The sequence below is a fragment of the Musca domestica genome, unplaced genomic scaffold, assembly GCF_030504385.1.
Source record: "Musca domestica strain aabys unplaced genomic scaffold, Musca_domestica.polishedcontigs.V.1.1 4, whole genome shotgun sequence".
Taxonomy (NCBI): domain Eukaryota; kingdom Metazoa; phylum Arthropoda; class Insecta; order Diptera; family Muscidae; genus Musca; species Musca domestica.
In genome coordinates, this window is record NW_026712328.1 from 14661027 (window position 1) to 14687355 (window position 26329).

Here is a 26329-nt window from a genome sequence, read left to right on the forward strand (position 1 = left end):
TTTCATTCACCCAGCAAGCAAAATCTATCCACCAACTCACTTAGAAGTCACGCCTAAGCGATTGAAATCATCGCGTCTGATATCGCTTTCTCACCCCGGAAGGATCATCCTTCGGGAAGAGATGAACCACGCCCGCGATAGTTTTCTAAAAATCGTGGAAGTCACTTCCTCGATAGTTATTGGAAGTGAAAAAACAAAAAACAAAAAAAAAATTTTACTCCAGACTTAAGCATTTATTATTTTTATACCCTCCACCATACTATGGAGGGTATATTAATTTTGTCATTCCGTTTGTAACTCCTCGAAATACTCATGTCAGACCCAACAAAGTATATATATTCTTGATCAGCGTAAAATTCTAAGACGATTTAGCCATGTCCGTCTGTCTGTCTGTGTGTCTGTCTGTCCGTCTGTCTGTCTGTCTGTCTGTCCGTCTGTCTGTCTGTCTGTCTGTTGTAATCACGCTATCTTTCGAACAAACTGAGATAGAAGGCTAAAATTTTGCACAAATGTATATTTTGCCAGTAGGCAGGTTAAGTTCGTAAATGGGCCATGTAGGTCCAAGTTATCATATAGCCCCCATATATCTGTACCTCCCGATATTCAGTATTTTTATGATTTTAGCGACGTTATTCGCCGGAATTGTTTCAAATTTGGCATTTGAAGTTCGTAATGAATACTACAGCCTAAAACAGAAAATTATCTGTGCAGGACCATGTCTTCGTGTAGCCCTCATATAACGGTACCCTCCGATATTCGGTATTTTTATGATTTTCGCGACATTGTTTACCGGAATCGTTTCAAATTTGGTATTTGAACTTCGTAATGGATACTACATCTTAAGTCAAAAAATGAGCCATGTAGGTCCACTTCTTCATATAGCCCCCATATAACGGTACCCCCCGATATTCGGTATTTTGATGATTTTAGCGAAATTATTCAGCGAAATCGTTTCAAATTTGGTGTTTGAAGTTCGTAATAGATACTGCAGCATAAAACAGAAAATAGGCCATATAGGTCCACGTCTTCATATAGCCCCCATATACCGTACCCCCCGATATTCGGTATTTTGATGATTTTAGCGACATTATTTACCGGGATTGTTTCAAATTTCGCATGTGAATTTCGGAATGGATACTTCAGCCCATGCCAGAAAATTGTCTGTGCAGGTCCATGTCTTCGTATAGCCCCCATATAACGGTACCCCCATATTCGGTATTTTAATGATATTAGCTAGATTATAAACAGATTTTTCTTCAAGTTTCGCATTTAAATAGTATAATAACTTATGACAAAAGTTGCCTATGCTGGCCCACGTCGTCGTATAAGCATTCGGTATTCTTAAGATTTTAACAGAATTTTTAATGGATTTTATTTATTAGAAAATGCCAAATTTGTACCAAATGGTGGAGGGTATTAAAAGTTCGGCCCGGCCGAACTTACAGCTTTTTTACTTGTTTTTATTGTTATTGTTACGTTTTCCAATGTTAATTTACATAGAACTCTTACTTATTAGATGAAATATTCAAACATTTTTTTTCGTTTTAAAAATGTGATGTCTGGATTGGGAATCGAACCGAGGTGTTCAGAGAGCAAAGCTGGCATGCTTACCACTGCGCCATAGTGTCTTATATTCCTCAGATAGAATAAAGTCTTATTTATGTTCAATTCGTAAATAATGGCAAACTATCGCTGTTTTATCCGATGGCAGTCACTAGATATTGTCTGCACACGCGACACCATCTTTTAACTTTCTTGGCGCCACTAAGTAGTAACTACGTGACGATAGAAAGTAGACAACAGTAGTTTTGTTATTGTAAATGTACATACTATCGCATTTAATAGGATTAGAAGCGTCGCAGAAGTGGCATCTTAAAATGGAAGTGAGTCACACACTTCCAAATGCTTGCTGGGCAATTGAAAATAAAATCTATTTTGTGTTTTGTGTGTGTGGTTTCGAATGAAAATTGAAAAATGCCCTTATAATGGTCAGAAGTACTATAAAATTGATAAGTGGAAGAAATACACAAACGTTCGATATGCTTCAAAAATATCCATCTTGCAAACAGAACAAATGAAGCACAAACATTTAACTTCAGTCATTTAGTTTTGTACATTTGTAAGAATGTCTTGTAAATGTAATAGCAATGAAAAAAAAAATCGATTCTTTTTGTGGGAAAAGATTAAAAATCACATAAAATTTTTAAATTGAAACTATAAAAAAGAAAAGAAGGTTTAAAAATTCGAATTAAAAAAAAAACCGCATTTAATAGGGTAAGTGTAGTAGTCGGCACTTTTAGGATTTTCGCGTTTTTAATCGCTCACAATTCTGAATGGAAATTTTCAATTATTACAAAGTTAATTTATTCAGATTCGAAATTTTGTATAGTTTTTGCAATAATAAATAAAGTTTTAATAACTTTTTATAAAATTTCATAAATTTGTAGTTTTATTAAAACAATGCTTTTTTGCCAGTAGTCGGCACCACTTGCCAATTGTCGGTATGGCATGTTCCAACAGTCGGCATACCAATTTTTTTGTAAGAATAATTAATAATAATAATAAATTGATTCATTAAAACATAATAATTTTGTTTAGTTAAATTGATTCGACGACATTTATATGTAAACGTACTGTTATAATCAGAGAAAAAATTATTAATTTTTGTAAAGGAATATTAACAAGTAAAAATGCTGTAAGTTGGACCGAGCCGAACTTTGAATACCCTCCATCATTTGGGAAGAATTTGGCAATTTTCATAAAAATAAAATCCGTTAAAAATTCCGTTAAAATCATAAAAATACCAAATGTAGCCGTCGTATTAAGGTCTAAACAACGAAGTGGATCTGCATAAGCCATTACAATATTCAAATACAAAACTTGAAAAAAAAATCGGTGAATAATGTAGCCAAACTCATCAATATAGGGAGGTACTATTATATGGGGGCTATACCAAAATATGGACCTGCACAATTGTCTGTGCCTTAGACTGCAGTATCCAGAAACAATTCTGGTGAATAATATCGATAAAATCATCAGAATACCGAATATCGGGAGGTACCGTTATATGGGTGCTATACGAAAACGTGGACCTGCACAGACAATTTTCTGTCTTAGGCTGTAGTAACCATTACGAACTTCAAATACCAAATTTAAAACAATTCCGGTAAAAAACCGAATATCAGGAGGTACCGTTATATGGGGGCTATCCCAAAACCTACATGTCCTATTTTCAATACCAAAAAGTCCAAAAGTAATGCAGACATAATATACATGTGAGTAAAATTTTTATCAATCTGCTTCATTCCGTTCCGAAGCTAGAGCGATTTCCACAGACGGACAGAAGGACGGACATCGGTAAATCGATATAGAATTTTATGCTGATCCAGAATATATATACATTGTGGGGTCTAAAATGTATATTTCGAGGTGTTACAAACGAAATGACAAACTAAATATACCCTCCATACTATGGTGGAGTGTATAAAAAAAGATTCTTTGAAATTGACGTTAGGTCAATGAGTCCATTTCGACAGTAGTTTGGAAATAGATTGGCCAAATGATATTAGGATTTAATTTGAAATTTGAATCAAATTATTACTCATACGTAGAAATAATTTGATTCAAATTTCTATTTAAATCCTAATATCATTTGGCCAATCTAGTAGTAGTCTGGCGACGACTATATCTCTCATCTGAAGTAAAAAAACAAGACTTTCTAGATGAAAATTTCTTCAAGAATCTCAATTTGGGAAAAATAGAGAAAATCATAGCATTTTTCAGTTCCTATCTTTTCAAATATTTTGGATTGTTCCATTTAAGATTTCTTATGGCCCTTATAGAAGAATAACAATTACACCCTGCCTCAGCAAAAAGTCCACCTAAAAATTCTAGATTCGTTACAACAGTTCATGTAAGGCAGGCAACGGTTCGAAATGCAAAATATGTTCGGTATATAAGTTCGATATTTTAGTTACGCCAAAGTATATGTTCGATACATTGCCAACCCTTCCCCAGCATTCCAATTAATCACATTAATTGGCTTCTTAGTCGAGGTCAATGGAGAAATCTGCTCTGTCTTTTCTTTATGAGTCACATTCGCCTTGTTCAAAAGTCATATTCGTTCAGATCGAATGCAGAGAGTCACTTTCCAATGCTACGGTCGCTCTCGTTGTTGTGTTGTGTTTTTTCTAGAAACTCACTAACTTTACAAATAAACCATTTGAGAAGAACACTATTAAGCGTTTATACGAAAAATTTTCGACTGGTAAGGCTCTTTCTAAATCGAAGAGGCCATATAAAAGTCGACCAAGGCGATCGGCCGTACGAGCCAGTGTTGAGAGGTCTCCAAGAACATCCCAAAAACGCCGTTCTCAGCAGTTGGGCATGGCTCGGTCCACTTTACAACGGGTTATTCGCATTGATTTGCATTTGTTCCCGTACAAAATTCAATTGACGCAAAGAATGTTGCCTGCGGACTAGAATCGTCGATTGGAATGGGCCCAAAGAGTCATGGGTCCGTCGAATATGGGCAACCCTGTATCTTCATCCGATTTCACGTTTATTGTGGTTATGGTTAATATAAGCCCGAATTTAATAGATTTTGGCGTTAGCCTGGAAGAAAGTGGAGTTTCGCCTGGAAGAAAGTGTATTAAATGTGGTGAAAATCGGTTAAAATATAGCTATGGGTCCCATATATATGTTTCATCCGATTTTTTGGATTTAGCTCCCATATATGTTTTCACGTTTATTGTGCCTAAAAATTGTAATATCACCTCAAATAGGATGGATTTTGATGAATATCGAACCAAATATAATGGATTTTGGCACATATGACCTAATTCGGCCAAGAAGCAAGAGTATAAAATTTGATGAAAATCAGTTCAGATTTAGCTATATGTTCCTTCCGAATCGGTGTTTAAGTCCCTCATATTCCCAATATGCACTCCAGATATCAGATACAGCTCAGAAATACCTCTGCGAGATGGGTTCATATTTGGATGTAGCTCCCATATATATCTTCTTTTAAGTATATTGTTCGCCAAATGTGTAATATTAGCCAAAATGGGATGAAGTTTTAAAGAAACTACCAAAATCTAGCCAAGTGTCAAGTATAGCAATAGCTCCAATATATATATATGTGTTCCAACTGATTTTATATTTAAGTCATAATACACTCCATAACAGGATTTTAAGATATTTCAAGATATTGGGTACATCCTAAAAATACCTTTTCCAAATTTTGTCCAAATCGGTTCAGATTTAGATATGTTTTCCATAGATATTTCCCTCTAATTTCATGCAAATAATGCATCAAGGACGCTGCATTGGACCAAATAAAGTTGTTTTATCCTTTTTTATATTTAAGTATGAAAGTCATAATATACACTCCATTGTAACGATATTTAGCTCGAGGGGTCATAGTGGTGTTGGGTGTCATAAACCCAACATACCAAAAAAAAAAAATAAAACTACAACACAACTTGAGAATAATATTATTAAAAAGAAATTTCACAACAAATTTTTAACAATACTTATTTGTACAATGCTTATTTGTACAAAGGTTTCGCAAGTCTGTCTGAAAATATTTTGAATACACAACCATTTCGTAGTGAGTAGGCATTGCATTTGCAGATAAATTTATTTGGTGAAAACAATTTGTTTTGTTTTTATTGATTAATTTTAATGTAAAAAAAGTTATTCGCTGTGTTTTGTAAACATTAATTGGTAATATTTTAAAACTGCTTTATAAATATAAACCAGTAAGGAAAGCTCAAAAGTCGGGCGGGGCCGACTATATGATACCCTGATAGAGCTCTCGTAAAAAGCTTTATACAGGGCATTTCAGAGATATTTGGTACAAAATCAAAATCTATCTAATTCTATCGTGCATTTTACGAACTATTGCTATCTCTGAACCGGGTTTCTCCAAATTTGACGTATTAGCTTCTAGACTGAATTCGGTCTTATGTACGAAAATTCAGGTGATTTGGGCTGATATTGACCATTTAGTGCACAATTAACCTGAAATCGGATGAAACATATATATGGTTGCTATATCTATATCTGAACCGATTTTCACTAAATTTGATGTACTTGCTTCTAGGCTGAATTTGGTCCGATGTACTAAAATTCAGTCCATTTGGACTTATATCGGCCATTTGGTGCACAATTAACCCGAAATCAACTCAGAAAGTGATTCTATGAAGGTTCTCAAAATTAACTATGGGTCTATCTCGTTTCCTTCTCCATTTTACAAACAAATGCACAAAGACATAATACCCTTACCACTATGTGGTGTAGGGTATAAAAAGTGTTAGAAGAGAAGCAAAAGAGGTAATTGAACTTCTTTTTAGTGATAATCAACACAAACAAATGGTATCAAAAGAACGTTTGGATACTAGTGTAATAAATAGCGATCCAGTTCCTGTGTAATGTGAAAATGAAAGTGAGAGTGAACATGAAAGCGACGAAGCTCCAATTATTTCTATAATTGAAAAACTTAATATTCAAGATGAGTTGGCTAAGTGGAGTGTGAAACATTTAATTTCGAACTCTGCATTGAATGAACTTTTAACAATTATGAGGAGGATGATACCAAGCCTACCAAAAGATGCTAGATCATTAAAAACCCCTAGAAATGCTCCAGTTGTGTCAATTGCAGGAGGTGAATATGTGCACTATGGACAAAGAGATGTGTTCGCAATTTAAGTACAACAAAAGCAATATGAAGTATATCTATTTATCAATAGTTTCTAAAAAACGCTTAATTTCTATATTTCATAGATGCGACTTTATCATTGGGCTACACGGAGGACACATTCATTAAACACACACACACACTTTCTTTCAATTAGATAAAAATCGTATAAAGCTGTAAAACGATTAAAAAACAAAAACAAATAAAATCTAAATTTAAAAAAAAAAAACACAATTATATTATAACTTTCACTAAAATTAGTTGAACTAATTATCTTAATTTAAAACACAACTGAATTAATAACAAGTAAGCAAAGGCCGACCATGTAAGTCGTTCGGGGCCGACCATGTGATACCCTACAACACTCCAATATGTTAGAAACCCCTTATGTTCAAATCCATTTTGGAAGATTTCGCTTTTGAAATTATGTCATAGAGCACTGCCCAGTTATTACTTAGCATTTTGACCAGAGACATTTGCCCAATATTTACGCACTCCGCCGTGTTGTTAGTTGTTGTTGTCCATTTTACAGCTACATATAATCCAATGGTCATGCAAAATGTTAGAATTTTTATCTGTCCTTAACTCTCTTCTCAGCCGTGTCGATTGGCTTCAATTGTGTGAGCAGGAAATTTTCTCTGTTTTTGGTTCATTTGAACCCCTAAATATTTTGCGAACATCTCCAAAAGTAAGAGATCCCCTGGGTCTCAAAACTTAGACTCATCTATATGATTTGCTTGTCTACGATATTTGGCTATATTCGTCAACGAAATCAGCATAAAAGAGCCAGAAGTTCACCTTTTGTGTATTTTGCATATCGCCTGTAAGTAATGTTTGTATTTTTTCACACAAAAGTATTCTTCTATTCTACTTGCTGTCCTAAACTCTAACTTCATGTGAGATTTCGTGTCCTTTGGTTTCTATTTGTGACCTTTATAATGGCTGCAAATCAGGAATATTTTTAGTTGTTGGTCCATTTCTACCCCAAAATATATTGCGGACATCTTTGAAAACAATAGGCCTAGCCCTTCTGAGCCTTACCCTACCCTTGTGAAAATTTTCGTGAGAATCGGACGATAATTGCAATCTGTATATAATAGCCCCAACCTGTGTTATAAGGTGAAAACATATTACAAAATGTACATCTCAATATTATAAGTCAAATTGAAAAAATCGCATGTGATAAAAAATATGAAAAAATAAAAAAATGTCACATAATACTACAAAATCTTTATTAATATCATTATTGGGATATTTTTATACGATTTTTTTAGATTTCATTCTTTTTTGCCAGGAGGGCATTCAGAATTGGCAAAATTTGTCAAAATCGGTCCAGTCATTCTTGAGATATAAGCATTTAAGCTAACATCCCCTTCCTTTGTTTATACACATTGTATATATTTCGCTATATATATCCGATATATCTACTACCGGCATCTACGTAACGATCAGAATTGACCTGTTCGTCTATATGTGATTTCGCAGGGACTAAAAATAATCGCGGTTTAATGGAAAAATTGACTTTTATTTAACAGAAACGTTATGGTCTATTTTACCCCCTATATGTTACCCGATGACCATCAAAATTGGAAGACTTCTGCCCAGCCTTAAGCACTAGCCCCATGCTAATTTTCTCGTTGATTGGTCCATAATTGCGACCTGTAGAGCAACTGCAAAATCAGGAATTTTTTCAGTTTTTGGTCCATTTCGACCCCTAAATATTATGCGATCACCTCCAAAAGAAATAGGGTTCTCTTCTGACATTAACCCCACCTCCATTCTAAATTTCGTGAAGATCGGGCCATAATTGCGACCTGTAGAGTGATTACAAATTAACATGGACAGACGGACGGACATACATAGCTAGATCGACTCAGCTCTGCGACATAGGAAGATACATATATACTTTCCTATGTGGGAAATAAGTATTTCGAGGTGTTACATAATTTTTGGGCCAATCAAACTTATAATACCCCCAACACATAGTGTTGTAGGGCATAAAAATGGAGTAAATAGTTAAATAGTAAAAATATGTACGCTTTTTATGCCCTACACCACAAGGTGGTTAGGGTATTATTTCTTTGTGCATTTGTTTGCAACAGGCAAGAGGAAACGAGATAGACACATAGTGCCTTTTGATGATCTGCATAGAATCACATTCTGAGTTGATTTATGCATGTCCGTTCGTCTGTCCATGTATTTTTGTAAACAAAGTACAGTTCGCATTTATTGCTCCATCCACATGAAATTTTGCACAAATCATTTGTTTGGCCCAAGGACGAACCCTATTGAAATTGGAGATAATCGGTCAAAATTTAGATATAGCTCCCATATATATCTTCGTCCGATTTGCCTTTTATTGTGCACCAAATTTGTAATATCAGTCCGAATAGTATGGAATTTTGCACGTACGATCAGATTGGACCTCAAAATAAGTATGCCAAATTTGATAGAAATCGGTTCAGATATAGCTATAGCTCCCATATATATTATTCATCCGATTTGTTATTTTTGTCCTCCGCAACCGTAATTTGCACTCCGTAACAACGATATTCAGGGAAATATATCAAATACATCTCAGAAATATCTTTGCCAAATTTTATCGAGATCGGTTCCGATTTGGATATAGCTCCCATATATATTTTTATCCGATTTCAAATTAATTGTGCACCAAATGGGCAATACTAGTCCGAATTTAGTTTTGCAAGACAAATTTGAGTAAACTTTAATTACAATACTACATTAGATTGATTTTCACAAACGGATATACAAACAGACGGACATTGCTAAATGCACATTGAATTTTATAGGGCGTCTAAAACCCTTATTTCGAGAAGGGGATAACTTAATATAGCCTCCACAGAAAAATAGAAGTTTGGAATACTCGTACGAAAATTGTGCAGAAAGAGAAGTGGCAGAAGAAATGGGAGTTTGTTCTTCATGTTGAAGCAAATGTAAATTCAATTCCTTATATGGATATCAACATTTTGTTCGTTTTTTGGGAAAGTTTTCAAAAATATTATTTCCTCATCGTATTTCATAAAATTTTAGTGAAAATATTCAGTTTTTTCGCACGATAACTCAAAATATTGTTGTTAGCTAAGTTTGAAGAAAATCTAGAAATATTTCTAATTTTATGAGATTAGCCATTTTCAAAATGTTAGCCTTTTGCGGGAGATTCGAGAGTGAGTTTATTTTGTCCATATTTTTGCACCTATTTAGCATAGGTAATACAAATTTTACATTGTGCCAATTTTGGGCAAAATAAGACCTCGTTCCAATAAAATTCAAGACAACACTGGAATTAAGCAAAGCAGTGCAGTTGTTACACTCTTCGACATAGATGGAATGACTTTGCAAACATATACGTACTTTAGAACAAAAAGTGAAAACACATAAATGATTTCGGGAATGACACTTAAGACTTTGTTGTTTACTCCCAAATATAAAGTAATTTAAAGATATTGCCTCAATTGTCTCTATTTTATTTAAAGTTTTGAGGTGTAGCAAGCCTTCTCGAAAAGAAATCTCCGATCTTAATGAGCACATTTCATAGCGTTGACTTATACACAACTTTCTAACAACCACATAAATTCATATTAAGGGTATTTCAAATTTGGTAGATTGCCTTTCTCTCTCTCAACTTCAATCGCAGATAATACATTCGGAAATTTAAAAGGAATTTGTTTATGTATAAAATACTTTGTAAACATTGCGATGGCGTCCTGTGCGTGCATTTTGGTGTGAAAGGACTATAATTTGTTTGAAATAATAGCATCAACAACATGACTTTCCATTTGTTTTTATTCGCATAATGGAATTTTACACGTTGCATGTGTTCATGTTCTGATGTTCGGTGTCCCATTCACACTTGGCCATAGATCCGTGTATATAAAATTGACCACATTCGAGGACATATGAAACCGATGTGTGTGGCTATGTGTGTGTGTGTTTGTAGTTGATGGCATGTTATTAAATTATTTTGCAAATGTGTGTCATTATTGTTGTTGTTGTTGCCGTTATATACACAAAATAGAATATTAGAATGGGACGGATAGTTACGTTTAGTTATTAAAAATGGAACATCATATTGCATTGCTAATCGTATGCAATTCGATTACTTTAAACTAATGTAAAGAAGCAGTTGATTTGCCGACAGGAATATACCCAATAAAAATTTTGGTAGCCACATAACCCATTAAAAGTTAATGTAAACAGATTGGCTTGTAAATTACCAGTAGGTTCAAAATAGTAGATTGCTCCTATAAAAAATACTAGAGAAACGATCTTACTTTTCTTGTTACCAAATAAAGAGTAAAATCCTCATAAAGTTTGTGGGTTCGACTGCAAAACTGAAGGCTGTGCGTTCTAGACTAGGTACCGGCAAACGATGCAAAGCTTATTAAAATACGACCAGTAAAGAAATTCTTAAAGTCGGGTGGAGCTGACTTTATGATACCCTACACCACTTTATTTATTTAGTAGAGCTTTACATAACAAATAAAATTTTTTATGGGGAGTTTGTGCGAATTAAATCATACCAACTATGATTATAGTTATAATTTAAAGTCCAAAGGAACTAATATGTGAGAGGAATATCCTCCTCTACTTAATTTGGTATTTGTGATTTTTCAATTCGGGCTTGTATTACCCATTTGGTGCACAATTAAATATATATATATATATATATATATATATATATATATATATATATATATATATATATATATATATATATATATATATATATATATATATATATATATATATATATATATATATATATATATATATCTAAAAAAGAGGAAAATGTTTGTATGTTTGTTTGTTTGTAATTTTTGGACTCGAAAACCGCTGAACAGATTTTCCTGAAAATTTGCATGTATACTGCAACATCGCCTGAAAGTAACATAGGCTATATACATTTTTGAAATTCCACTTGGAAGTGGAGATATAGCATCAGAATCGGAGGTACCTCCCAAAAATTTAGATTTTGTATGCAAATATCTATTGATCGATTACAGATACAGTCTCCAAATTTGGAATGCGTAACGGAATTTGGAACAAAAATAAATCTGCCAAATTATATTGAAATCGGTTCAGATTTGGATATAGCTCCCATGTATATTTTCGGCCGATTTCATGCATTTGATGTACCAAACATGCTATGTATCCCAAATTTCAATGAAATTTGAAACGTGTGATGGATTTTATCTAAAAAGTTGATTTCCCAAATTATATTAAAATGGGTTCAGATTTGGATATATCTTCCACATATATTTTCGACCGATTTCGTTCATTTGATGCCCCAAACACGATATGAATGTTCGATTCTAATGAAATTTGGAATGTTTAACGGGATTTGATCCGAAAATAATTTTATCAAATTATATCGAAATCGGTTCAGATTTGGATATAGCTCTCATATACATTTTCGGCCGATTTCATGTATTTGGTGCACCAAACACGATATGTAGGTCCAATTTTAATGAAATTTAAAATATGTAATGAAATTGGGAGCAAAAATGAATTTGTCAAATTATATTGAAATCGGTTCAGATTCGGATATAGCTCCCATATATATTTTCGACCGATTTCATGTATTTGATGTACCAAACACGTTATGTATCTCTAATTTCAATGAAATTTGAAATGTGTGGCGGAAATTAAAACGAATATACATTTGTTAAATTATATTAAAATCGGTTCAGATTTGGATATAGCTCCCATATATATCTTCAACCGATTTCGTTTATTTGATGCACCAAACACGATATGTATGTTCGATTCCAATGAAATTGGGAATGTGTGACGGGATTTTGATTAGAAAATAAATTAGTCAAATTATATTAAAATCGGTTCAGATTTGGATATAGCTCTCATATATATTTTCGACCGATTTCATGTATTTTATGCCCCAAACACGATATGTATGTTCGAGTCTAAAGAAATTTGGAATATGTGACGGGATTTTGATTAGAAAATAAATTAATCAAATTATATTAAAATCGGTTCAGATTTGGATATAGCTCCCATATATATTTTCCGCCGATTTCACATATTTGATGCACAAAACACGATATGTATTTCCGATTCCAATGAAATTCGCCATGAGTGACTAAATTTGGTACAAAAATAAATTTGACGAATTATATTCAAATTCGCTCAGATTTGATTATAGCTCCCATATATATTCTCGGTCGATTTCACATATTTGATGCATCCAAGCGAGAGAGACGAAATCTGGCACCAGAAGAAATTGCCAAATTATATTGAAATCGGTTGAGGTTTGGGTATATCTAACATATATATTTCGGCCGACTTCATACATGTTATGTACAAACACGATATATATGACCGATTCCAATGAAATTCAGAATGTGTGGCGTAATTTGGTTACAGTAATAAATGTGATAAATTAATTGGAAATAAGTTAAGATTTGGATATTGCTCCCATATATATATTCTCGGCCGATTTCACATATTTGACGCACGAATTTCAATGAAATATGAAAGTTGTGACGGAATTTGGTGTAAAAGTTTTTTTAAAATTATATTTAAATCGGATCAGATTGGGATATGATTTTAATAAGAACCATTGGCCCAAAACGCCATAGGCTAACACTAAAAAACAACACAACATTTAATTTGAAATACGCTTATTACGGGGTAGTATGTTGCTACCTCGAATTCACTGATTGGTATTTGCTATGAAATAAATAAATCCGAAGGACAAACCCTTCGTGTATGCATGTCATGTTACTGCTGTTCTAATGCTTTTGTTTATTAACGCATTAGTGAAATATTTTTTTTTTTTTAATTTTTAAATTTGGTTTTTTTTATCAAACATATATTTGTAAATAAAATTTTGAATGCATATAAAATACATATATAAGCTACATCCAAGTCTGAACCGATCTCGATAAAATTTTAAAAATGTATTTCTGAGCTGTATTTGATACATATCCCCGAATATCGTTACTACGGAGGGCATAATGCGGCTGTGCAAGACAAATTCAACAAATCGGATGAACAATATATATGTGAGCTATAGCTATATCTGAACCTATTTTCACCAAATTTGACATACTTTTTTCTGAAATCAATTTCGTCGTAAATGCCTAATTCCATCCTGTTGGGGCTAATATTAAACGTTTGGTGCACAATAAAAAGCAATTCGGACGAAGATATTTACGGGAGCTTTATCCAAAACTGAGCCGATCTAGATAAAATTTAGCAAAGGTATTTCTGAGTTGTTTTTGATATATTTCCCCAAATATTGTTGTTACAGGGTACATATTACGGCTGCGGAGGACAAAAATAACAAATCGGATGAATAATTATATGGGAGCTATAGCTATATCTGATCCGATTTCGATCAAATTTGGCATACTTATTTTCAGGCCTAATTTGGTTGTATGTGCAAAATTCCATACTATTCGGGCTGATATTACACGTTTGGTGCACAATAAAAGCAAATCGAACGAAGATATATATGGGAGCCATATTTAAATTTTGGCCGATTATCTCAAATTTCAATAGGGTTTGTCCTTGGGCCAAACAAATGATTTGTGCAAAATTTCATCTGGATCAGATAATAAATGCGACCTATACTTTGTTTAAAAAAAATACATGGACAGACGGACGGACGGACATGCATAAATCGACTAGAATGTGATTCTATGCAGATCATCAAAGGAACTATTGGTCTATCTCATTTCCTTTGACCTGTTACAAACAAATACACAAAGACATAATACTCTGACCACCTTTAGGTGTAGGGTATAATGACTATCTAATGTAATTTGAAGAACATCAGACACAAATTTCGCATTTTAAGAGAGTTATTATAATTATCATTATTTTTATACCCTTCACCCTGGAACCAACGGAATGACAAATTTAATATATCCTCCTTGTATATTAAATATGTTTGTAACATCTCTAAATATCCGTTGTCGACCCCATAAAGTATATAAATTAATAATAAGTCGATTTAAAGGTGTCCGTCTGTCTATCTGTTGCTTTGAAATTAGGAACAATAGTCTGTATTATGCCTAGGAAGGTTGGTTTTTAAAATCGGTCTACGTTTACCTCCCGATAATCGGTATTTTGATTATTTTAGCCTTATTTTTCCACAGAGTTGTTTCAAATTTGGTATTGAGAGTTTGTAACAGGTTCTACCTTCTGTTGCTGAGCATTGTCTATATAGGTCCACGTTCAACTATAGCACCCATATAACAACACTTTTGGATATTCGTCATTTTTACGATTTAAGCAACATCTTCTGACGAATTTGTATAAACTTATAGTTCGTAATGGGTTCTAGCTCTAGGCGCAGAACATTGCATATAAAGGTGAACTTTTTCCCATACACGATACCTTCCTATATTCGGTATTTCCATTATTTTTGTCCACGGAATTGTTCAAAATTTGGTTTTAAGAGTTTGTAAAGATTTCTACCTCCTGTGGCTGAGTATTTTGTATACAGATCCACGTTTACTATAGCACATTTTCTATCGAATTTGTTTTAAGAAGGACAGGTGTTCATATTCGGCAAGGTTTCCATATAAAGGTACCCACAGATATTCAATATTTTGATGGTCTTAGCCTGGTCTTTAAGTGCATTCCACAACCGATATGTTTGAATGCTGATACTTTTATTTAAAAATGTTTCGAGGGTAATAATGGAGGGTATTAGAAGTTCGACCCGGTCGAACATAATGCTATTTTACTTGTTAATTTTTCATTTTCACACCAATATTACCACGTGTCATGTTTGAACTATATCAGATAGTAGCTTCGCTCACTTTAACCGATATTATTCATTTTGAACTCAATCATAGTTTTGATTACGACATTATACTGAACCATTCAGAAAGACAAACATTGTTAAATCGACTGCATGATTGTAGTTTATTGGAGTGCACTACACACCACAAATGCTGACCCACACTAGTGTTGATGTTGAACACAAGTATCTGTGTACATGTGTACTTTTCGCTGTGCGTGTTAAACTTCACACGACATTTTACCTTACATGACGTTATTATTAATTGTTTATCCGCCATTTGTGGTTATTTTTTGTGCTTTCCTGTTTTTGCAAATTGCATTAAAATTAATTTAGCAGAAAATGCTCTTTTTTCAACATCATATTTAATACATTTATGAAATTTATTGTTTTATATCAATAAAATATTGCCCCTCTAAAGGTCATGGGTTAATGTGACAATTTTATAATTACAAATTGTCGTCGGTGGAAATCGAACGAGTGGCCATTTGAAGGAAAGCATTTGAAGCAAACGAAAAATTTGCGAAATTTAAGGTGAATAAAAGTAAGCTTTCAGCTTTACCAAGATAAGGGATGATGCGATTTTGGCCATGATGCCATTTTAACCATAAATAAATGTGTATGTTCTTATTGTTGAAACACAAACTTGAGTTTTTAATGTCGAATGACTATTGTTCTGGGTACTTTTTATACTGAGAGAATTTAGTTTCTTATGAAGGGTATTGCAAAAATTTATCGAAAAGCTTTTACATTGAAAGCATGTGGATTTAATGACAAAATACATTATTGAATGCGTATTTTCTATTGGCTGAATATTTGAGACATTTTCACATCGATCACGAAACAACTGATTTCCAATCAACCCTAAATTTTAACGAAAAAAATCTCCTAGTAGAATTTTGCAAACTTCCAGTAGTGCAACTGTTAAAATTACTCTCTTTACTCATATTATTAGATAATATTTTTCATTAATTTATCCATCCTAGACATTCTTTGAATGGAGCATTAATTACGAATTAACCTGCTTGTTTCCATTTGCGAGTTAATAAAATATTTTCTAGCCTATGAAATCAATCGTCTTATAATAATTTTTACTGTGTAGAAGGCGCTACATTTCTTTTTTTAGTGGCAGAAATATTGGGTGTGCGAAGTTTAAATAAAATCGGGACATCAGTTCCCATTCTAATCAAATTACAATTATATAAAATCCTTTCTGGTAAACAAATCAATAACATTGGCCAATACAACAATGTTATTGATTTGTGTCCCAGAGCTAAGTCCCGTAGCAGTATCAACAAAGTTAAATACTTCATACCCATAATTTTATAACCTTAGCCCATTTCCCATTTCGAAAAAGGAAATTTGTGGTCGATTGTAATCGGTTTATTTTGATTTGTGACGTTAACTTTTTTCTTATAGCTTTTGAAAAACAATTATTGTCAAAATTGCGCCAAAATTGGAATTTTCGAATTTCGTAAAAACAAAGCTGTGCTGTGCAGCAATGTACCTCATCGAAACAACACCCAGGTATATGGCTGGACGTCTTGCACATCCTAATATTCCTGCCAATTTCATGCCATCTAGTTTCAAGAAATAAGTCGAAAGTTTGCAGTTTGTATTTGTATCATATTTAAGCTAAATGCGAGTATTTACTCCACCATCAACATGAAGGGACGCATGTTGAAGGTGAAATAAATATTCGCAGTTAGCTTCGAAAAGTAAAGAAGCGACTTGATCGAATCCCGCGTCTCGGTGACCGAAAAATGGCTCTCGAGCTGAACATATCGCAATATTTCATTCTGCAAATATTAAAAATTGAGCTCTGGGTAAAGCCATTGAAATTGCAAAAAGTGCAAGAACTTACACCGCAACAGAAATAAAATAGACTCAAAAGAGCATGCAAACATTTTGGCCGCAGACCTTGGACATTCCAACAGGACTCAGAACCATCGCACTCTGCACGCGCCGAAGAGGATAATATCGGTCCTTTAGTTCCCCTTCTGGTACCCCTATAAACGGTAAAAATTTACAATGTTATATAAATGGAGTATCTGGCAGAAAGCAAATGAAGTATTTCGTTTAATCTTGGAATATCGCAATATTTTTATCAGGTCTAAGTAAGGAACGTAAATGATCATTATCAGTCCACATCCCAGTGCGTTTACAAACTCTAAATCGTGTTTCATGGTAGGATACAACTCCTTCTGGTATTTCTCTCTCACAATGGTTCATACGGTTCTTTCCAAACTTGGCACGTACCAATATTTCTACCAACATTAGATCAAATGTAGGATAGGATTTAGAGGGGTGGGATATAGTATATCGGTTCACTACTTCTGGTACCTACCCCATAAAGGGTCCATATTGAAAAGTAATAATTCTTAAGCTATGAAACATGGTTCTGAGATGTTATACTTGGTTTACATATCATCGCACACCATTTTAGCCTATATTAGAGCACTTGTGATGATGGGATTATACATCCCACATTTCTAATATACCTCTTCCACAATAGGTCAAGAATATTAAAAAAACAATTAATGATTATAATAACAAGTAAAAAAAACATTAACTTCGGTCGCGCCGAACTTTTAATGCCCTCCACCATTGGATAAATTAACAAACTTATATAAATGTATCTGAATTTAAACGTGTTGCACTTAAAACTACAAATACCAGTAAGACCGTTAGGTTAATTCAGTCAAACTTAAAAAAAAAAACAACTAAGCAAAGGCTATAGTCGTGCGGGGACGACTATGTGGTACCCTACAACACCACAACGTGATAGAAGCCCCCTTATGTCCAAATCCATTTTGGGAGATTTCGTTTTTGAAGTTATGCTGTTAGTTGTTGTCGTCCATTTACAGGTGAATATAATCCAATGGTCATCCAAAATGTTAGACTTTTTTCCTGTCCTTAACTCTCTTCTCAGGCGTGTCGATTGACGTGTGATCAGGAACATTTTTCTGTTTTTGGTTCATTTTAACCCCTAAATATTTTGCGATCATCTCCAAAAGCAAGAGGCCCCTCTGTATCTCCTAATTTAGACTCATCTATATGATTTTCTTGTCTACGAAATTTGGCTATATTCTTCCACGAAATCAGCATAAAAAGGCCAGAAGTTCGCCTTTTATGTATTTCGAATATCGCCTGTAAGTAGTGTTGGTATTTTTTTCACACAAAAGTAGTGGTCCATTCTATCCTCTGTCCTAACTCTAACTTTATGCGAGATTTCTTGTCTTTTGGATTCTATTTGTGATCTTTATAACGGCTGCAAAATCAAGAATATTTTTAATTGTTGGTCCATTTCAACCTCTAAATATATTGCGGACATCTTTGAAAACGATAGACCTATTAAAGATTAAAAAATATCAATAAAATATATTCATAGGCATGTGATGCGCATTTACATAATTAAATTTATAAATATTTCGAACCATCTAGCTCAAATGTTCCAAGACATTTGATGTTCAAATGAGTGTAGTTCTTTTTACAAAATATAGAATTATAACTGAAAAGCGGGAATTTTCAAATAAAGTGAGATGATCAAACAATATATGAGAATGGTTCAGGCGAATTAAAAAATTGATAAAATTAGTTTTACTCAATACCGCTATTCAAGTGAAATTTCAATTCGCGAAACTGCTACCTGTCCAAATGCCAAATATCGAATGTGAATGGAAAAATATATCCGGAAACGTCATTTTTTTTTTGTATAAATAATTTATAAACCTTTTATACGCTTTTACTCCTCACGTGCTACGGAAAATTCATTCATTCATCAGTAATTTCAAATTGAAGTTAATCCCTTGGGACAGCATTTTATAGTTTCTCTAACAGCAACAACAACAATTGCAGCTACAAAATTGATATAAATTCTGCAGCTGTCAAGCAAAATTTACAGCTGTCATTACAAATAAAACAGTGAATAATTTAAATAGTTTGCTGTTTTTGTTGTATTCAAATGGTTTTTGCTCGAATGCGCCAACTTTTAAATGAGTTTCCAACTTTTGTTATTATTGTCGGTGTCGGGGTGTGTGTGTGTGCCCCATTGTCCACCAGAAGCAAGCGAACGAGAACCAGTGGGCCATTGTCAATGACAGTGATGACAATGACATGCAACGCCTTCCCGTCCCTGGCGCCATCGACTTTGCAGCAATCGTAGAGGGGCTCGTTATTAATTAGTTGCAATTATCTGCGCAAATACGATTTATTAATGCAAACATTTTTAGGGCGGCTACGTTCATTAATAAAACTTTTTAATATATTTAAACAATGGCTGTAAACAAAGTTCATTTTGAGCATTTTATGGTTTCTGAAATGTCGTGCCGATGCAAACTTCTTATATGCGTTTTTGCATAAAAGCCATAATTTATGTCACTTCCGTTCTTCGCTGGTGGAAAGTACTCCACTTTACACTTTACATTCATATACATAGAAATTTTATATTACATCCTTTATAAGCATTTACTTGGTTCACAAAACTTTTCACAGTTTATTATCATTTCTTAACACTTTTGGCCAAAGTTGGCAGTACGCCCAAGGAAATAATGTCAGTTGCATCGATATCGCTGACGCTAACTTTGACATTTTTTTAACTCCTCGAAAAATTAATTTTAGGTGGCACTTTCGTAGTCGATTAGCTGACGTCCTTCGGTCGGTTGTAACCATCTAACTTTTCCAGGAAACGAAATAGAAGTCTACTAAATTGCACACATATGTAATATGACGAAGTAAGCACAAACAAGAGTTGGTAATTTCCAATTATACCCTACAACACTATGTGTTGGGGGTATTATAATTTTGATTGGGCAAAAATTATGTAACACCTCGAAATATTGATCTTCCTATCTCGCCGAGCTTAGTCGATCTAGCTATATCTGTCCATTTAAATTTGTAATCACGCTTGGAGATGATCGCAAAATATTTAGGGTCTGAAATGGACTAAAAGCTGAGAAATTTCCTGATTTTATAGTTGCCCTACAGGTCACAATTATAGACCAATCGACGCCGAAGTTAGCACGGGGCTAGAGCTTAGGGCTGGGCAGAAGCCTTCAAATTTGGATGATCATCGGGTAATATTTAGTGGGTAAACCACGAATATTTTTAATCCAGGCGAAATGACAAATAGACGAGAAGTTCAATTCTGACCGTTACTTAGGTGCCGATAGTAAATATATCGGATATGTATAGCGAAATATATACAATGTTTATATACAAAGGAAGGGGATGTTAGCTAGAATGCTTATTTCTCAAGAATGGCTGTATCGATTTTGACAAATTTCTCAAATCTAAGAAATTCGGATAAAAATACGCCAATAATGATGATAATGTGGATTTTGTTGTATTTTGTGATATTTCTTTTTATTTTTTATCGCATGCGGTTTTTTCAATTTGACATATAATATTGAAGTGTACATTTTGTAATATTTTTTCACCTTACAACACAGGTTGGAGTTATTATATACAGATTGCAATTATCGTCCGATCCTCACAAAAATTTTCATAAAGGTAGGTTTAGGCCCAGATGTTCCAGCAAACAACAAAAAATTTTCCTAATTTTGCAGCCGTTATAAAGGTCACAAATAGAAACCAAAGGACACGAAATAAAGGTAGAATGGATCACTACTTTTTTTGTGAAAAAAATCCAACATATCCATTCTACCGAAAAGCTGAAAACACTTACAGACGAAATCCAAATTGCACAATAGGCGAACTTCTGGCTATTTTATGCTGATTTCGTTGACGAATAAAGCCAAATATCGTAGACAAGCAAATCATATAGATGAGTCTAAATTAGGAGATACAGAGGGGCCTCTTGCATTTGAAGATGATCGCAAAGTATTTAGGGGCTCAAATGAGTTAATTTTGCCTGTGAAGAGAGTTAAGGACAGGGAAGAAGTCTACCATTTTGGATGACCATTGGATTATATTTAGCTGTAAAATGGACCACAACAACTAACAGCACGACGGAGTGCTTAAATATTGGGCAAATGTCTCTGGTCAAAAAGCTAAGGATAATATCTGGGCAGTGCTCTATGACTTAATTTCAAAAGCGAAATCTTCCAAAATGGATTTGGACATAAGGGGGCTTCTAACATATTGCAGTGTTGTAGGGTATCACATGGTCGGCCACGCAGGTCTATAGCCTTTGTTTACTTATTTTATATTGTATTAAATGGTGCTTGAGATATAAGAAACATACGTTCGAAGTTATTAGAAGATGGGTAGATGACTTGGATTGATGTTGCCGGCTATACATATTCGAGCCGATGAAGTCAGTTTGATATATTCGGGTCTATGATATTCTGTTTCATGAAATCTGCTGTAGTCGGCTAGACGTATTCGGTGGGCGTGGTGACAATTATGTTAAATTTATGTAATGTAGTCAGCCCGACGTGTTCAACAGGGTTATAGTATTATGGTGCAGACTGTTTTCGCTTTAATATAGTCGGCCTGGTGACAATAGGGTACATCAGTCAGCTTGACGAATTCGGATTGATGTAGTCGACTTCTTGACAATCTGGTTGTGGTATTCTGGAGCAGTTAGATTGACAAGTTATCAGTACTTTGACAATCGGGTATAACAGTCGGCTTAATAATAGAAGATTTGGTGATATGACTTGTCGATTGTAATCGGTTTGGTGTACAAGGGTTGATGAAGTCGTATAAACGAGAGGTACGAGATGAGGGTGCGAACGAACGGCGAAAGCGAAGGAAGAACCGCATCGCTTCGCCTACCTCCGGCAATGACTGCTGCCACGAAGCGAGTACTCTCTACTTCGGAATAATTCCAACACTCGACGACCATTGGTAAAGAAGACCGAACATTTTATCCTTCTGACAAAAAAGAGCGTCTAAAAATTATTTCTTCATACCGTTAAACAAAAAACAGCAATACATGTAAAATCAGAAACTTGTTCTGAAAGTGTGCACGTTGAGGAGGGAGTTTTATGTAAGGGTTTTATTATTTGAATATGAAAGATGTTAATTTAAAACTGAAATTGTTATACCCTACATCATGCTATGAAGAGGTATATAAACTTTGTTTTTCCACTTACAACTCATCAAAATTCGTGAAATTTCCTATAGCCGGTAGAATATTGGATGGAACTCGATGTGTAAATTCCAGAATTTTATACAATGTGGCATTTGAAGTTGGTAATAGGTACCAATATTTCTGACTAAAAATTGGGCTTAAGTTGAGTTTAGTTAATGCTCGGATTGTCCTGGAATTTTTAACACAGATAGGTATTTTTGTTTTTACCCGGTTACACGGTTCTACGGATGCAACATCCGCTTCTACATAACCGCTATCTATGAAATGGGTATCATTTGAAAGCTTATAAAAATATCGATATTTGGAAATTCAGTACTTTTTGAAAAACCTCTAAAATTCGAAAATGGACCCATTATAGGGTATTAAAATCTACTTATCATGTTATAGCCAACAACATTGCCTTTAAAATGGTGCCACACGTAGTGATATCTCTTGTACTTCCCAAGATATTGGCTTTTAAATTCGTTTCATATGAAAGCAGTTTGAGTGAAGCCAAGTTTTGTGTTCGGTTTTGCGCTTTCGTTAATGTGCTTTGTTTTAAATTCGGTGTTGACTAAAAACGACGTTTTATTTAACGGCATTTTTTGCATTCCTTTTCACGAAACAAAATAGAAAGGGAATCGAGATGCAAAGAATTTCTATGAATGTATGTGGAAAGGGAATACCAAAAATGTACCGTTAAAAATCAGCTAGTTTTGAATTAAATTTTACATTGCAATGGATCGTGTTGAACTTTTTGAAATATACGAAATTTTTAATTTTAAACGCAGTGGAGGTTTATCAGAAGACCCCCTCGCCAATTACTAAAGTGGGGACTAATTCCTAATGTTGGCAAATTAAAATGCAGTCGCGAACATAGCATGGAATTGTGTCCATATGTTGATTGTTGTGATGGGTGGATTTGGAGGTAAGTTAATCATATTTTTTATGTTTTAAGGCTCTAGTTATATTTATTTTTAGGTGTCAGAAGAAGCTTCGACCAGGTAGATGTACTGTGAAACGTTCCTTACTAAAAGGAACGTTTTTTGATAACTCACATCTGTCTATTTGTCAAATGATTATCTTTAGCTTTATGTGGATTGAGAGGGGAGGCTTAAAGACATACTACGAGAGACAAAAATTGATAAACGGACTGGGACGAACTGGAACAACTTCTGTAGAAGTGAAGTTGTGGTCTTCAGTGCATTTCAGATGCATTTGCAAATGTGTAAAATTGTCAAGATCGACGAATCTAAAATTGGAAAGAGGAAGTGTCACCGTGGCCATGCTGTTGAGACGCAATGGGCGTTCGGCGGTATTGAGCGGGAAACAAATAAATGTTTTATTGTTTCCGTTGAAGACCGCTCGAAACATACCTTGCTGCCCCTCTTTAAAAAGTACGTAAGACCCGATTCAGTAATTATTTCCGATTTTTTTAAGGCAAGATTATATAGTATGTTGACATTTATTATCTTATAATAAATATAAATATCTTTTTTTTTTGTAGGCTTATGATCGTGGATTCCGAAACGGGGCCCAACGCCAATACTCCAGAGTATTTGTGGCGCCACCTCAAGAATATACATTTCTGTATATAACAGTAGAAAAATAATTTTTCAACGGTTATATACAGGAACGTATATTCTTAAGTTGGTGCAACGCTAATCAGAAAAATCCTGCGTTTTGCTGCACAGCTTTATGACCCACAAACACTAAAGTTGAAAACTAAAGGCAGGAATTCCAAATGGATTTATCGGAACACTCTATAGTATTGGAGGTGAGTGCTTCTGAGGAATTCGATAGCTCCGAGGATGAGGACAAAATGGGTTTCTTTCCTTAGTGGAGTAGGGTATCAAAAGCTTTTCGGGTTTTCGAATAGTGAAACTAGATACTGTTATTTTCAAAAGTTTTCACTTTCTCATGTCGACTTAAATGCCTTCTTTCAGGTTGTAGTAGAAAATTCTTATAGTAGACAATCCGAATACAGAATTAAAACTTTTGGAATTTTGGTAATTATTCTATAAATTTACTCATTACCCTACTACTGACTTTCATTTTCAGCAAATTGCACCTTTATTATATTCTCTATAATTTTTTCACCACCATAAAGTCTACGAATGCTACAACAAAGTTAAGCATCTTTTAACCTAAAATTAAAGATTATAGTAGAAATACAGGTTTTAGGTATTTCTACTATAATCTTTAATTTTAAATATCGGTCCATATATTTGAGGCTGAGAGATAACTCATTTTCAGCTTTGTCCGAAGTATTTTTTGGTGGTCACACCTATTATAATTGATGAAGAATTAATTTTGAATTTGGATTTTTTGGAAGAAGAAATTTTATCGATAATGAATATATTGTATTGTATTTATTGTCCAAGTTCATAATCATATAGGAATGATGTTACGACGCAAGTTGAGTGCAATTCCAAAGAAGTTTTCAATTTTGACCTTGTTAGTTTAATCCAGGAGCAAATAAAAGTCGGCTTGGTATTCCATAAATAATACCGATCGTTAGAGATAATAAAGTAATTTTAAATTTTCAGATCATTGCAAGCTAATTTGACACTGTCACAACGAAAGTAAGTATATTTTTTTGAGTGTTTCTTGGCTTTCTTGGTTCTGTTGAACAAGTCTTTATCCATTTTATATGCAATGTTTCTACAATTTTTTTCACTCCATAGCCACAAAGAGATTCTGAAAAGTGGCGAAAATATGTTTAAAAAAGTTTATTGCCAGCAAAAGGGAATTTCATAAACAATTTATTTATGCGTAAGTTTTTGCTGAAAGTTTCGTTTTTTTTTTTGCTGTGCACGTCTGACTGCATTTGCAAATGTTATTTGAATGCAACTGAGAAACATGGAAACCTTTTGGCTGCTATGGCAGATATTAAAAGTTCAAAGGCCAAACTGGTTTATTATACAAATGTACGTAACATAAATGTCTTTACAAATTATTGTTTGAATATGTATGTTTGTAAATTATTCACCAATTGCAATGAATGGTGAAAAAGTGCACTTAGCAGTAAACTTAATAAGATTGATTGGTGATTGTCTCTTATGTGCGATATTAGATCAAAATAAGACTCTTTGCTCGCCAAAGTTTCTTCTTTCGACAGCGAAGTGTAGGAAGAAGGGGCAAGATTGGAAGAGCAGGTTCAAAATTAAATGACTTCTATTCGACTATAATAAGAGCTACATACAATATCGAATCCAGCCGGAAAGAAGTACACTATTATAACATGTTCAAGTCGGAAGAAATATTCATTTGCACTCAATGGAATAAAGACGCTAAAGAACAGAATCACCACCGTCAGCAAGGAAGATGGTGCAAAAATAATCTGTTCGGTGGCAATATCATTATTAAGCGATCTTAAACAATTTTCCTAATTTCCACAATTTTAAAATTGTAATTGAATGTAGAAAAAGCGGATTGATTCGGACATACAACTTCAAAATGTCGGCCAGTGGTTGCCACCTCAGGGTATATATGTTCGTACATGTTGAAACTCCTGGACCATGGTTCTGTTCTGTTTATAAAAACATTGTCCATCACATATATGCGATGGAATGTACGCAGATAGTGGTTAAATGTTTGGAATTTTTCAGACTAATCTGGTTGGAAGGCTACAGCAGAAGAGGTTTATATTCCATCGTGCTGCTAGTCTCTAGTCCGTAATGTGTATATTCGGCGGTCTTATAGCTGTGAATCGGGATGACATGAAACATTAACCTTATTTTGGTCCTAGGGAATGCTAATGACCAGAGGCAGCGTTTATGTGATTGTTCCACAGTCT